Here is a 15,458-nt window from a genome sequence, read left to right on the forward strand (position 1 = left end):
ATGTTTAAAGACAGCTTTTTTACTATAAGGATTGTTTGGAGTTTGGAGAAGTTAGTAAGTACAAACTTTTTGAAGATAGTTTACCTTATCTTCTAAAGTAGGGGGCACAGAATAGAATGATGATGCCCAAGATAAGATTTTCGAGGTCAAAGAAATAGTAAAAGAAAAAGCAAAGGGAGGGTGAACAAGGTAGGTCTGGGGGCAGCCAGGACTCTGACTGGGTAGGGTCAAAGGTTGCTAGAGAGTAGCCTGTACCACACAGAACTGCCTTGCAAGATAAACTGTGGGTTTTTTTTTTTCGTTTGTTTGTTGTCATTGCTTTATTTTACCTTTTAGTTATAGCAAATGTATGCAACAATATTCTAGGAAGGTCTGAGTTCAAATATTTGATTCCATTTTGCCCATAAATTCTTGTTAATAAGATTGACAAATATGGTCACCACATCCATGTTAGTGTCTAGAAAGTAGAGGTTATTGTATATTCAACAAACATTTAATAACTAAGGAGTTGGGAAAGGCAGAGAGAAGGTATTTGATAAAGAGCTCTAAATATGTAGAAGTTTTAATATGGTGGGTAATAAGGAGTCCCTACAAGTTTTTGAGCAGGATAGTAGCTAAAAAATAGTAGCTAAAGACCACCCTAAGCATTTAGCGGTATTGTTTTTCAAATAAAGAACTGAATGAGAGGGTATATGATCTAGTGTCAATAGTTTAAACAAAAGTTTTAAAATATAAACATGAGAATGAAGGTAATTTCTCTTTAAGCCTTAGACAAAAACCTGTTGGGATAGTGAAGAGAAGTGGGGGTGAGGAGAAGTAATCAGAATGCCACTGAACCCTATTTTGCCCTCTGCATATCCTAATAGTGATCTCCAGTGGAAGATATTCAGTGCACCCTTTTTGCTTACAATACACATCTCTTGGGGCAACTACTTAGCACACAATTCCTCTTCACTGTGAGTGGCTCCAGTGCACAGGGACAATGTCCTAGTAGCCTTCTTAGACATAGGCAACTTGCCTCCTGGCTGCCACCAGTTGATCCAGAGGTAGATAACCAACTTAAATTGGTGGACTGATAGTCTCTCCCAGAAATATGGAACTCATAGCCAAGCAGCATAGCACTTGGGATTTACTAGACCTGAGTTAGTGAGAGTGTGTCCTGGAGAGAAGATCCAATCCACCCACTGCTGCTGCTCTAACTCCAAAGCTGCGTGGGTCCTTACTCTTCTTGAATCTTGGTTCTTCTTCTCTTCCTTTCATTCCTTTTTCTCATGCTTCAGTCAGCCAGTTGACGGACATTAGGGCTGTTTGCAGTTTTTGGCGATTATGAAAAAGTCAGCAGAGGCATTTGTATACAGGTTTTCATTTCACTTGGGTGAATACCTTGGTGTATGATTGTAGGGTGGTATTATAAGTGTATGTTTGACTTTAAAAAGAGCTTACAAAGTGTTTTCCAAAATGGATGTATCATTTAACATTTCCTTCAGCAATGTATGAGTGTTGCAGTTGCTCCATATTCTCTTCGGTACTTCAGTACTTGGGATTGTCAGGTGTTTTTTGTTTTGTTTTTAGCCATTATAATAAGTATGTATTAGTATCTCATTGATTTTCATTGGATTATTGTAGTGACTAATAATGTTGGACTTTTTTTTCCTGTGCTTATTTGCCATCCACATAACATTTATGGTGAAGTGTCTGTTCACATATTTTGCCCGTTTTAAAAATCAGGTGTTTGTCTTACTATCTTCGAGTTTTGAGATTTCTCTGTACATTCTGGAAATAAATCACATTCAATTATGTGATTTACAAAAATTATCTCCCAATTGGTAATTTGTCTTTTTCTTTTCTTGACAGTGCCTTTTACAGAGTTTTTAATTTGATCGAATTCAATTTATTGATTTTATCTTTTATGGATTAGGCTCTTGGTGTCATATCTAAGACCCCTTTGCCTAATCCAAGATCACGAAAGACTTTGTCCTGTATTTTATAGGAAAAGTTTTATAGTTTATTGTTTACACTTAGGTTTATGATATATTTCTAATTAATTTTTGCATAAAGTATGAGGTATGGATTGAGATTCATTATTTTATATATGGATGTCCATTATTGTGGCACCCTTTGTTAGAAAGACTTTCTTTATTGAATTGCCTTTGCCTCTTTGTCAAAAGTCAATTGACCATTTTTTAACTCACGAGGATTTTATATACAGCATAGGGAGTATAGTCAATAATATCGTAATAACTTTGTATAGTGACACATGGTTACTAGACTTATTGTGGTGATCACTGCATAAGGTGTATAAATGTTTAATCACTATATTGTCCACCTGAAATTAGTACAAAGTTGTATGTCAACAATACACACAAAAAAATTAATTAGCCACTTTTGTATAGGTCAATTTCTGGACTCTTTCCTGCCCCATTGATCTATATCTCTATCCTTTCATCATACCACATTGTCATCATTATTAGTGTAGCTGTATAGTAAGTCTCAGAATCAGGTAGTGTGAGTCCTTTAACTTTATTCTTTTCAGAATGGTTTGGATATTCTAGTTCCTTCGCCTTTTCATGTACATTTTAGAATCAACTTGTTGATTCATACAAAAAATACTGTTGGCATTTTAATCAGAATTGCAAAAAATCTTTAGATCAGTTTGAGGAAAATTGTAATCTTTACAACATTGACTCTTACAATCCATGAATATGGTATATTTCTCCATTTATTTAGATTTCCTCTGATTCATTTTATTAGTTTTCAATATATAGATCCTGTATGTATTTTGTTATCTGGGTCTTGGCTTTTAGTTGTGGAGGGATTTTAAATTACTGATTTAATTTCTTTACTTGTTATGGGTCTATTTCCATTTATTCTTGAGTTTGTGTTTTTCCAGAAATTTGTCTGTTTTATGTAAGTTGTCCTGATTGTTAGCATAAAGTTGTTTAGTAATTTTCCCTTTTAATTTCTGTAAGGTTGCTACTTAAGTCTCCCCTTTAATTTCTATTTTAGTAATTTATCTCATCTCTTTTTCTTGGTGAGTCTAGCTAAAGGTTTGTCAATTTTATTCTTTTCAAAGAACCAAATTTTGGACTTATTGATTTGCTCCCTTGTTTTCTGTTTTCTATTTCATTGATTTCTATTTTTTGTTCTTTGTTATTTCCTGTCTTCTGCTAATTTTGAGTTTAGTTTGCTCACCCTCTTCTTATTTAAGTTTAAAGCTTAGGTTATTGATTTGGGATCATCCTTTTTCAATATAGGCATTTACCTATATTGCATTTTCTCTGGCCTTCTCATTTCTTTGGAATGTTGTTACAGTGCCCCTTTTTTAACTGTCGACATTGCGACTTCCTCCCTATGATTTAGGAATTTTATGAGTCTTGAAGGTTGCCAACGGGGCAGCCAGTGTTTTGCACTGAATATCCAGTGTTCAGTACCAGCGTCCACTGCCTAGTACCAGCATTCCAACGTCGAGTACAATAGCACTGACAATTTTAGCTGAAGGAATCAGGGTTAAATGACAGCAGCAGCAGCATCTTCATTTGATTGGTTTTCTGGTGTGATTTTGACTGTTTACTCTGAGCAGTATCCTTTTGTTCCTATCTATTTTTTAATCTTGGAGCTTCAGTCTTGGGATTCTCCGAGCTGCATAGTACTTTTTCAATAAACTTCTTTTCTGATTAAATCAGTCAAAGTTGTTTTCTGTTGATTGATTGGTAACCTGACTGGTATATAAACCCTGCCTTACCTTGCCTCATAGTTTTGCTGTGTAAAATTTATATATTTTTAACACTCGGGTCAGATATTATTTCCTTCACTCTAGGTAGATTAGTACCCCTCCTCTGAGTTTACATAGCACCATGTGCTTATCCCTGTTATTATTTCTGCCATTTTGTAATATTTTTATCTGTTCGATTTCTGCCTCTCTTACTTGCTTATGAGTTTCTTAAGGGAAGAGACCATGTTTATTCTTAATTTCTGAGATTTAGTGAGTGCTCACATTTACTAACATAAGCATATGGTGGATATTACTTTTTATGTCCTTAAATTCTTTATTTGCCTCAAAATCGAGACCATAGAAGCCCGTTGAAGCCTTTAGTCATTCCTTAGAGCTCAGTTGCTTAGCTTCCAACAAATGAAATTACTAGAATATGTTGCCTGATTCTAAGATATTAAAAAAGCAGTTTTTTCTGTTTGAGTATGTCTTCTACATTTAGGAGAGTAGTTGATAATTATGCTATTTTTCCTTCAGTTATTTCTAATTGGTGTTAAAAGCATGTGGCTTATTAATGAGACTGGTTTAAGGTCCAGTAAAATCCTAGGGGAAAAAAATGTTCCAAGTTGGAGAAAAGAGAGAAAAATAACTATAGATAAGAAAAATTTGGCTGTGGACTTTTTAATATGCTCTTTGAGAGCTGGGATCATGTTACTCTTTTTGTATTCCTCACAATAACTCAAATATAATAGATATACTAATATATATATTTTATTTATTTTGCTCTAAGTCCCTCATTACCTTAATTTTTTTGATTCTTTGATTCCAGGCAGCTCAGGAAATATTTGGACCAATAGAATATATACTTCTAGAGGAAGCAGACTAAGTGATTTTGGACCAAGAAGACTGCAGATTTAGGTAACCTTAAAGTCTTATGTAGACTGAGTGAGGAAACCAGAGAGAATTTTTCTGTGTCTGGACTCTGGGTCTGCTCTTTGTACATGCGACAACACCTGTTGTAAACAGTTTTGAAATCCTTTGGCAATTGTTGGGAACACTCTTATACGTTTTCTCAGTCTGCTTTAAGAGGTCTTATGCCTTATAGGAATAGACTGAAAACTAATGGAAGTATACGGAAGGCCATGGAGAGCCAGTGAGTGGTCCTTTGAGAGGATTCCTACTTTGAGTATAACATGCAAAAATTGGAATGAAGTATTAGATTAGTGATCCATTAGCTCAAGAGCAATTCCAGGCACTGTGACACCTAAGAGAAGACAGGTAGATGTAGCTCCTAGGCAAGATTCTTGTTATGTAGTGGCCTTTCTGGGAAAGCAATAATAGACTTGGGAAAAAGGAATCTCCGAGGAGGAATGAGTGTGACTACAAAGTGGGGGTAGAGGAATGAAATGTTCACAGTCTAGTGGAAAAGAAAGGTAAAGAGGACTTGATATTACCATGAAATGACTTGCACAAGCCCCTTCAAATGCCTTGAATATTTTTTCTTAAAGATGCCCCCAACGTACACAAAACCAAATTGCATAAGTTTCATGGCTTATAAAACCTAGATCTATAACGTGTTGTGATAAAGTATCATAAAGATATTCTTGCAGTTCTGTGGAAGCACTAAAGAAGAGCATCCTGCTGAAGGTGGCATTTGAGAGAATTCATGTAACAGGAGGGCAAAGATTTTTGTCTTTTTGTTCATCACGTAGTTGCCAGAACCTAGAATATTGCCTGGCACATATCAAGTGGTCAGTAAACATTTCGTTGAAAGAACAGAAGCGAGTCAGGGTAGACAGTTGGGGATTACGTATGTGTGGAGAGACTAGCAGCCTGATGAGCTAGGAGCCTGTGGGGCAGTAGTGAGTGATGTGGCTGGAGAGTAGGTTGGCAGGAGCCAAAGCATGGAGGTTTCTGTTATATCATGCTCAGGTTTTGGACTATCCTTCAGGCTATAGGGAACCTATCAAAGCCTTTAAGCATGGGAGTGGTAAGATGTAATTTGATTTTTTTCCTTTTTTCTTTTTTTTCTAATTTGATTTTAGAAAGATCTTTCTGGAAGCTGTCTGTAGAATAGAGCAGAGGTGTTTGAGGTTTGAGTTAGGAAAATGCTGTAGCCTAGTCAAGAAATCATTAGAATCTGAGTTAAGATAATAACATTATAGATAAGGTAACACAGCCAATAAACAATTTAGGAAGTAAATTGGTACATGATAAGCATAGTACATGAATTATAAATATTCTTGAACTGTTGAATCCAGCTAAAAACTTAGTAACTCATCTGTTCACTCCTTTGACAAATATTTAATGAGTGCCTACTGTGTATCAAAGATTGTAAACAATTTAGATAAGTCCCTGCCAGGTGTCTGAAGAATACAGACAACTAATCTGGCAATTACAATATTATATGGTGATAAGTGCTCTGAGAGGGGAAGTTTAAAGTGTTGTAGGAACACACAGAAGGAGTAACTTACACAGACTTGTGGGGTTGGCAAAAGGTTCACGAGGAAAATTATGTCCACACTGAAACAAGAAGAATGAGTAGGAATTAGACAAGTGAAGAAATATGGGTGAAATGGGAGAAGGAGAGAAATGAGTTCTTGAGGCTAGACTGTGGACCAGGAAGATGTTAATGGAGATATAGACAGAAGGTGAAGGTGCTGGTGAGAAGATGAGCTCAGTTTTGCAGTGTTAGGTTTGAGATGCCAGTGGGACATCCGGATGGAGATGAAGAGTATATGATTTGGGAGTTCACAAGAGACATTAGGACTGGAAATATAGATTTGGGAATCATCAAGGTAGTTCTTGAAGTTGAGATAATTCAGAGAGAACACATAGAGAGAATATTGAAAGAAACCAAGGACCAATTCTTTTAAGGGGCCAGAAAAAGAAAAGCCTTGGAAAGAGGCTCAAGGAGTCACTGGACAGAAAGAAAAAGACCTGAGAGAGAATGTAACCAGAAGGAAGACAGAGCAAGGAGCCAAAGGAAGGCAAAAGGAGAACAGAGCAAGAGGTGACCAACTCAAGAACTGTTTCTGAATTCAAGAATGACAAATATTAATAAGTACTCATTAGATTAGGGAACATGGGTGTTGCTGGGGACTTGGCAAGCACAATTTCATAGAAGGGTTGGTGGCAGGACTCAGACTGGATAGTTCCAGGAGGTAATGAGGAATTCTGAGGTTATCCTGCCAATATTTAGCAGCATGATAAATGTCCACATTAGAGGGAATTGGTGAGCACATCACAGTCAGCCTAGTTTTCCCACGTCCCTGATGGATTCTCATACGGAAGATATCCCTCACTGAGATAATAAATGACAATGAGGATTTATACTAAGAATTTTGGAGACAGCGAAGAAAATGAAGAGACTTTTCTTTATCATACTCTCTCTATGCAGGACCTTATCGGGGTTCTGGTTTTCTTTTATATAAATTTCCTATAGATACCTTGGGCAAAATGATTGCAAAAGGTAGGAAAAGGAGAACTGTCTATTTTCCAGGCTTCTGGATGGGGATTCTGATGAGAAAGAGGGGATTAGTCCCCCAGAAGATAACTACAGATCTTGTGTGCCTGGTGCCTCTACACAAGATTCAGCATTTAAATCAGTTTCCACTATTTGTGTAAAATCATCAATATTAGACTAAAGAGGGAGTGGAAGCTCCATATTCTGGCCTTCAAAGGTATTAAATATAGCCAGAATTTTTTATCTGAAAAACTGATATTTATATTTATTCAATAGTTTTCCAGAACTCCAGAGAGAAATTATGAATGTTAGTGAAATGACATGTGTGAATTTTAAACATTTAGCCTTATGTAATAGATACAAATCGACCTCAAGAGAGGTCTATATATTGGTAATGGGCATGGATTTTGGAGTCAGAGAGATGAGTATTCAGATCCCAAAGTTTCATTTAGTAGATATATACCTTTGGCAATGGTTTCTTATTATCTCTGAGTCTTGGCTTACAGCAAGAAGATGGTGAAAACATGGTTGGTGGGAACGTGGGGAAGGATTTCAGGATTGTAATCCTAGTTTAGCACCCTCAGAGGAAAGAGAAAACATCTCTCTCCCAGCATCTGTATATGAAATCTAAGGTAAGGTTGCTGATTAAACTGACTTGTGTCACATGCCCATCACTGGGACCACCACTGCGGCCAGAAGAATGTGACTGTATAATTGGTTAGGTCTGGGTCTCATGGCCACCCTGTGGCCAGGAAGTAGTATGTATTATTGACAGTCCCATGAGAACCACATAGAGTGAAGTGAGGGAAGTTCTCCAAGGCAGAGAGTTGTTATTAGTAGAAGAGGGGAAAGGAATGACAGGCAGATAAAAAATGAAGACAAATGTCTGCTTTACCCTCTCGACTGAACTACCTCCTTTCTTAGGACCCTAGAACCATTCATTTTTCTTTGTTTCATTTCTCTCCTTGATTTATTAGAACAAAGCAGTTACTAATTTCTGATGATTTTTCCCCTTCTAAATGTTTCTTATGTTTCTCTTCCTGTTCATTACAAATGCCATCACCCTAGTCCGGATCTTTGTGACTGCTTGTGTTAATAAATACCAAATTTACCTACCCTCCTTGTCTCTGGAAGACCATTTCCCCTGAATTCTTTAGCTAAATGCATCTTCTTAAACTATCAACTTATCATTATTATCCTAAAAATGATAATAACAGCATTTTTTAAATTTTTGCATACTTTTAATGTACTTTCACATGTTGCCAGAAATGACCCTCACGTAGAAGTATAGTTTGTCATATATAATATATAAGCCTGTAAAACAGCAAATTCGCATCTCTGAATGGGTGTAGCAGTGGGTATGGAATCTTACAGAGGAATAGTGTGGGCCAGAAGTTCTGTTTTTATTTTTCTCGACTATGAAAGTGTCAACATATTAAGACAATAGCTTTTAAGTGGTATGAGATAATGTCCTCTCAATGAGCAAACCAATGAGCTGCTACCATTAATGATAATTATAACAATGACTAACAAAATGTACATGTTAGGGACTTGCAATGTGCTAGATCTGGTTAAGCATTTTATGTATATTATTTTAATTTAAACCTAAAAATAATCCTGCAAAGTGTTGTGAGGGTCACGAAAATGTGCCTTTTGTATCTCCTACTACAGAGAGTGATTGATTGGCAACCTTAGCTGCTGCACGCTAAACCCACCACCGCATTTGTGCTAAGGCCACACTTTTCCATGGACTATTCTCAGCCAATGACTGAGTGCAGTAGGAATACTAAGGCAGGCCATTCCTTTGAGATGTCAGACTCCTTTGTCAGGCTATTTTGGCTTAAGGATTTCCTATTGGACTTGCTGACATTTTTGTAGAACTGCATGAGAGTCTAAGATTCTTCTGACCTAACCTTCCTTCTTTCCCTCTCTCCTACGCATGGATCAGACCTGCATCATGTTCTAATAGCTCTCCTAGCCTTCTCTGATTCCCTCCCCATTTTCCCTTACAGGAGCTCACCCTTCCCCACCACAAATATCTTGTGTATATAATTTCATCTTGACATCCGCTTCTTAGCTGATTCTACTACCACACATGGTCCAAGAAAACAGGTGGTAAGATAAAGTTTTGGGTATAGTTCCAAGTGGGCAAAGATTATTACCTTCTTGGTGGTGTGTGAAGCATGGATAGTAATGGTCCAGTTGCTAAAGATTTCAATAGAGGTGGCCTGGGAAAACTTCCTAGTTGAGAGGATTGATTTTGCTGGTGCAATGATGCGGTCATTTGGAAGATATGGGGGGAACAATGTATACAAAGACAGTGGAGTTGGCTGGCTACTACTGAGCAGAATTGATGCGCTCTCTCTGCAGAAGGATAATGAGAAACAGAGGGCTATTAACAGTCTAAGTATGACAGCCCTTATATATTGAAGTGGAAGAGAGGATATAACTGAGCAGCAAACAGATGATCTGATAGAATGGCAGAGCTCAGTCAAGGCAGGACTGTTATGCAAAGGTCAGGGTCCTGTCTGGGAACACCTGGAATATGGGATAGGGATATCTGGATAGATGCTTCTGAGGATTTTGGCTCTGAAGGCTCCTCTGAATCCTAAGAACTTTCAGAAGTGACTTATGCTTCTATATTGATAGACATTGTAAGATATTTGTAGAATCCCTCCTCCTGTTAGGTAACAGCTGCCCCCATCAGGAGTCCTTTTCTGGCTGCTAGGCCAATAACTTAAGGTCAAATACCAGCACAACCTGGCTGGGGAAGTGCTGGAGGAAAGATGTTATACACTGAAGGAATTGCAAGAATTAGCTAGCATATACTGTCAGAAGCAAGATGGGATTGAATTTTGAAGGTGCTTTATCAGGTGGTCTGGAGTAAAAGACTGGATAAGCAAGAATTTATTGACTTATGGGCAACTTTGGGGGAGGGGCACATAATTTAACATCCTGGCAAGAACCCTAGGGAATGGGGAAGTTCTTAGAGTCTTCAGAAAGTGATGGCCAATGTTGAGTGAAGTAGAAATGCTTGAGCTATCCTAGTAGATAATAGAAGAAATAAAGAGGCTGAGGAAATGGACAAGCAGGAATGGCTATATAATGTGAGGCCACAAAACGTACCAATTGATTATATTCCATGGGAGAACTTAGAAGACACATCATTCACTAAGGCCATTAGATGAGCGTGATGTCTCTAGGTGGAAAATAGCAACACTGTGGAAAGTATATACTATGATGATTCCCATAGTTCTTTTCCCAAAGAGACCTAGAGAAGTTTACTTATGTGATTATATACTTGGGAAAGGAAAATACTCAGACATTTTGAGGACTATTGGACACACTGTCTGAGATGACACTGATATCTGGAATCCCAAAACATCATTATAGTTCTAATAGAGTGGAGGCCTATAGGGACCAGGTAATAAATAAAGTCCTTACTAATATCTGGCTCAGAGTGGACCTGCTGGGTCTGTTGATTCATCCAGTGGTCATTTCCCCTGTTCCTAGTTGCACTGATATATGTGGATGTTAGAGTAACCCTAACATGCAGTTCTTAATCTGTAGGGTAAAAGATATAGTGTGGAAGGCCTAGTAGAAGCCTTTGAAACTGTTCCTTCTTCCTTCCTCTCTCGGCCAAGACAGTAAATCAAAAACCAATATCACACCCCTAGAGAATGATTGAAGATGATTACTGGCTTAAACAAGCAATACCCTTTATCATAGCTACTGTGCTAGATATGGTCTAATTGCTAGAGCAGATTGATAAGTCTTCAGGTACATGACATGGCCATTGATCTGACAAAAGCATTCTTTTCAGTTCCAATCAGGAAAGAAGATCAGGAATAGTTTGTATTCACATGGGATGGCCAACAATATTCATTTACAATTTGGCCTCAGGACTACGTCAGCTTTCGTGCCCACTGTCATAATATGTGTGATGAGATCTGGACTGCCTGGGCATGCTACAGAACGATCACACTGACCCATTTCACTGATAGCAGGCTGATGTGCTACAGAGGGTGGAGATAAGCTCAGTGGTCAGAAGTATGTTGGGATAGCTCTGTAAAGTAAAGAACAAATTTCTGCATCTTGTATTTCCTACCACAAAGATGGAGGCACACTGCCACTAGTCCTCTTTGGGTTTCAGAAGCAAGATATTCTCCACCTAGGATCATTGCTCTGGCTCGTATACCGGGTGACATGGGAGGCTGACAGTTTTGAGTGAGACCTAGAAAAGAAAAGGACTCTGTTGATAGGATCTGGAGGACCTTATGGTGTCAGAAGTATCAATGGTAGGAAAAGATGCAGTATGGAGCTTATGTTAACCTCTAGTAGGGGAATCGCAGTGCAGGCCCTTGGAATTCTGGTTACCACTGCCTCTGAATATTGAACCTGTTAGCAATAGAAACCAATGCTGTGCCCTTGAAGGTGCACTATTCCAGCTACTTGGTGGCAGGTCAACTACATTGGGCCTCTCCCACAATGGAAGGGACAGTGGTTCATCCTCACAGGGATAAATGACTTATTTGGGGTATGAGTTTGCATTTCCTAGCTATAGTGTCTCACCCAGTATCACCATTTAGGGGCTCGTGGAATGCCCGATCCGCAGGCAGGGATCCTCACACAGTATAGCATCTAAGCATGGCACCCACTTCACAGTGAAGGATGTGTGAAGTAGGTCCATGATCATAGGTCCACTGGTCATGTCACATACTGCTTCATCTAGGAGCAGCTGGCCTTGTAAAATGTTGGAACAGCCTTTTAAAGGCACAGCTAAAGTGTCAGCTTGGTGATAACACTCTGAAAGGATGGGGTGCCATCCTTCAGGTTGCAGTATATACAGGGAGAACTTTTATATGGTGATAAGTCTCCAGTGGGAAGAATACATGGGTCTGGGAACCAAGAGGTGCAAACAGGAGTAACACCACTTGCCATTACTCACAGTGACCCAATGGGAGATTTTAGACTTTCTGTCCCTGCAGCTCTAAGCTTTGCAGAGTTGGAGGTCCTGATCCTTAAAGAAGGTGTACTCTTGTCAGGGAATACAGCAAGGATCCTATAAGCTATGGCTGCCACTGTGGCATTTTGGACTCCTTGTGTCCAGGGACTAGTCTGAGAGAAGAAGGTTCACCATATTGGTAAAGGTAATTGACCCTGATCATCAAGAGAAGGTAAGGCTGCTTTTACACGATAGAGACTGGGAGGGAAGCAGGTGTGTGTAGAGTCTTTGTGATGCAGTTGGGCATCTCTTGGTACTACCTTGCCCCTTTGAGTGACCACACACAGTAGCTCCAGCCTGAGAAGGGCGTGATTCCCAATAGTATGATTACCATACTCTTCGAGAATGAAGGCTCGGGTCACACTACCAGGTAAGCCACCAGGACCAGCCGAGGTAATAGATAATAGTGAGGAAAATTTAGAATAGAGAAGGCAGAGTATGAGTACCAGTTGTAAATACAATACTGCACTTGCTCCAAGGCCATGTTTACCATGTTTGCAGCCAGTGACAGTACACAGCAGGGATGTTATGGCAGGCCCATTCCTGTGAGACAGAGAACTCTGACTGATGATTTTGGCCTAAGGATTCTACTTCGGCTTTGTAGAAACTTTCTGAAAGCTTCGTGGCAGTTTGAGTCTCTTCCAATCCTACCTTCCTTCTTTCCCTCTCCCCTTCTCATGGGTCAGGTGTCCATCACTTCTGACAGATCTCTCCTTCCCCAGCTCCCCTGGCCATTTTCTTTCACAGTCATTTTCTCCAATTTTTTGCAAGTCTAATCTGATCTTGCTTTCTATTTCTTGGAGGACCTGAACTAACACAGGCAGGTATAAATTTACCCATTTTATAAGTGAAGAAAATATGCTTCAGAGAGGTTAAGTAACTTGCACAAGGTTATACAGCTAGTAAGTGGCAGAGTCATGATTTAAATCCAGGATTGTCTGGCTTCAAAGCCTCTGTGCCTAGATTTCATATTCCTGTTTTCCTGCTTCTGCAGTTTCTTTTGGCTTCATTCTCCCCTTTTGTCTCCTGGAAAGGCTTCTGAATATTCTAGTGTGTCTCTACCCTGCAGAGGCAGGAGGAGTTTTTGACTATACTTGTTAACGCAATGTGAAAGGAAGAACATTGTACTCCTGGGGTCTGTAACAGTTCTTAAGGTAAGAGTTCCCCTGGGGAAGGAGAAACTCAGGGGACAGTATTGGGGCAGCTTTGCCGAGCTTCCACTCCCTACCTGGAGAGTCTCCCTAGAGAATTAAACTATGAACATGTCCATCTTTCACACAAAATCTATGCTTTTGTAAGGTTTCCTCTTCTTGATTAAATAAAAAACAAAGTTTCTAAGGTTGACACTGGAATGAAAATCGAGAGCTGTCTGGACTTTGTGGCCCAGACACTGCATCTGTGGAATTCATTTACCTTTTCCTGATCACGGTGGCCTCACCACACTGGCCTCAAGGAGACAATGCTCTTTTAACATTCTGATCCTCACATGGACACAGGGCTTTTATGAGATTCTCCATAAAAAGCTGGAATATCTGAATGAGACATTAGTAAAGTATAACAAACGGAAAACAACCTGGAGTGTGCCATGTATCTATTGTAGGCAAGATTGCTTAGAAGTCAGCTTTGTTTTCAGAGTCTGCAAGATATGTTCCATCCCTGGGCAGCTCACCCAAGTTTTTAGACCCTCCTTGGCCCTTTGTGGGTTTCCATTAGGTGAAAACCACTACCTTCTACAGGATCTAGTCTTCTGCCTGAGGTCTTGCCTTAATTGTCCTGATTTCCCTTTCTTTTTTGAAAACCCTTATTTACCCTAGATGTTTGGCACAGGGTGTCACTTCATCCTGTGCTGAAATTCTCTCCCTTACAGGTAAAGATGCAGCTTTCATAGTATATCTGTATGATATTTAACCTCTTCTCATTCATCTCTATCTTCATCATCATTCACATCTCTCCTGCATCAGTCCCATATTCTCATCAGCACACAAACATGCTGTGATATACCATCTAAAAAAAAAAAAAAACAACAACCACAAAACCAACACATTCAATTCTACAAGCCTTTTCAGTTTATGGCTCTTTTCTCTGTTGTCCTTTCTAGCAGAATTTTTTATCTGTCTCACTGCCTCTCTTCCATTCTTTCTTGAACTCATCACATCTATTAGACTTTCATTCTTACCATTCCACTGAGAATGCTCTTGTGAAGGTCTCCAATGACTTTCAGGTCATGAAATCCAACATTCAAGTCTCAGTCTCCATCTTGCTTGTTGATCACTGCCACTTACGTTAACAATGATCATCATTTGACTTTGGAGATAGCACATTCTCCTGGTTTTCTGCCCATATCATAAACTGCTCCTTTTCAAAGTTCTTCTCTCTTTTTTTTTGTATTTATTTAAAAATTTTTAAATTTGTTTTTATTTTTCAGCTAGAGTTGACCTTCAATATTATATTAGTTTAGGTATATAGCATAATGATTAGACATTTATATAATTTACAAAGTGATCCCTCGATTAGTCTAATATCTACCTGGCACCATACATAAGTATTATAATATTATCGACTATATTCTCTGTGCTGTACTTTACATCCCCATGACAGTTTTGTAACTCCCCCTTCTCAAAGTTCTTATATTTCTTATTATATTAGAGTGCCCCAGGCCCCAGGCCTCACCCTATCGGAAGTTAGCAAATCACTCCTATAAAGGGCCAGATGGTAAATATTTTCAGTTTGGGGGCCATGTGGTCTCTGTTACACCTACTCAAGAAGCCATTGACATAAGTGAATGTTGAATTGATCATTGTCATATTGCTGTATTTATTCAGTGCTTGTTATGAGCCTCATATTGTGAACTAAACAATAATTTGTCAACCTGGTATTTCAGCATAGTTATCTGAGGATTAACTGGAGTTCAGAGGGAGGAAAAATTCCCTTCTTGTGTAGGGGAGGAAAGGGAATTCTATTTTGAAATATCTGTATATTTCTCCCTTGCGCCCACTTTTATTTGAATTTCAAGGATTTTGAAAGGCTCAAGGCACAGTCTGAACTCTTTCTTATTAATGTCACTATTTAGCCTTTGTTGATCAACTAGGAGTAGGAAGTGTATAGGGGGTAGGGACGGGTGAGGAAGAGAAGAGCTTCAGCAGCTGGGGGCTGGTGATGAGAGACAGCTTCTTAGTTGGGTCTGAGAAAGAGGGAGGGTACATTATTTGTTGAGATGGGGTGATTAAACTCTCAAAGTGAATTTGAGAGACAGCTGCACACAGAAAAAAGAGATGGTG

Source organism: Rousettus aegyptiacus, unplaced genomic scaffold (assembly GCF_014176215.1).
Source record: "Rousettus aegyptiacus isolate mRouAeg1 unplaced genomic scaffold, mRouAeg1.p scaffold_m13_p_3, whole genome shotgun sequence".
Lineage (NCBI taxonomy): Eukaryota > Metazoa > Chordata > Mammalia > Chiroptera > Pteropodidae > Rousettus > Rousettus aegyptiacus.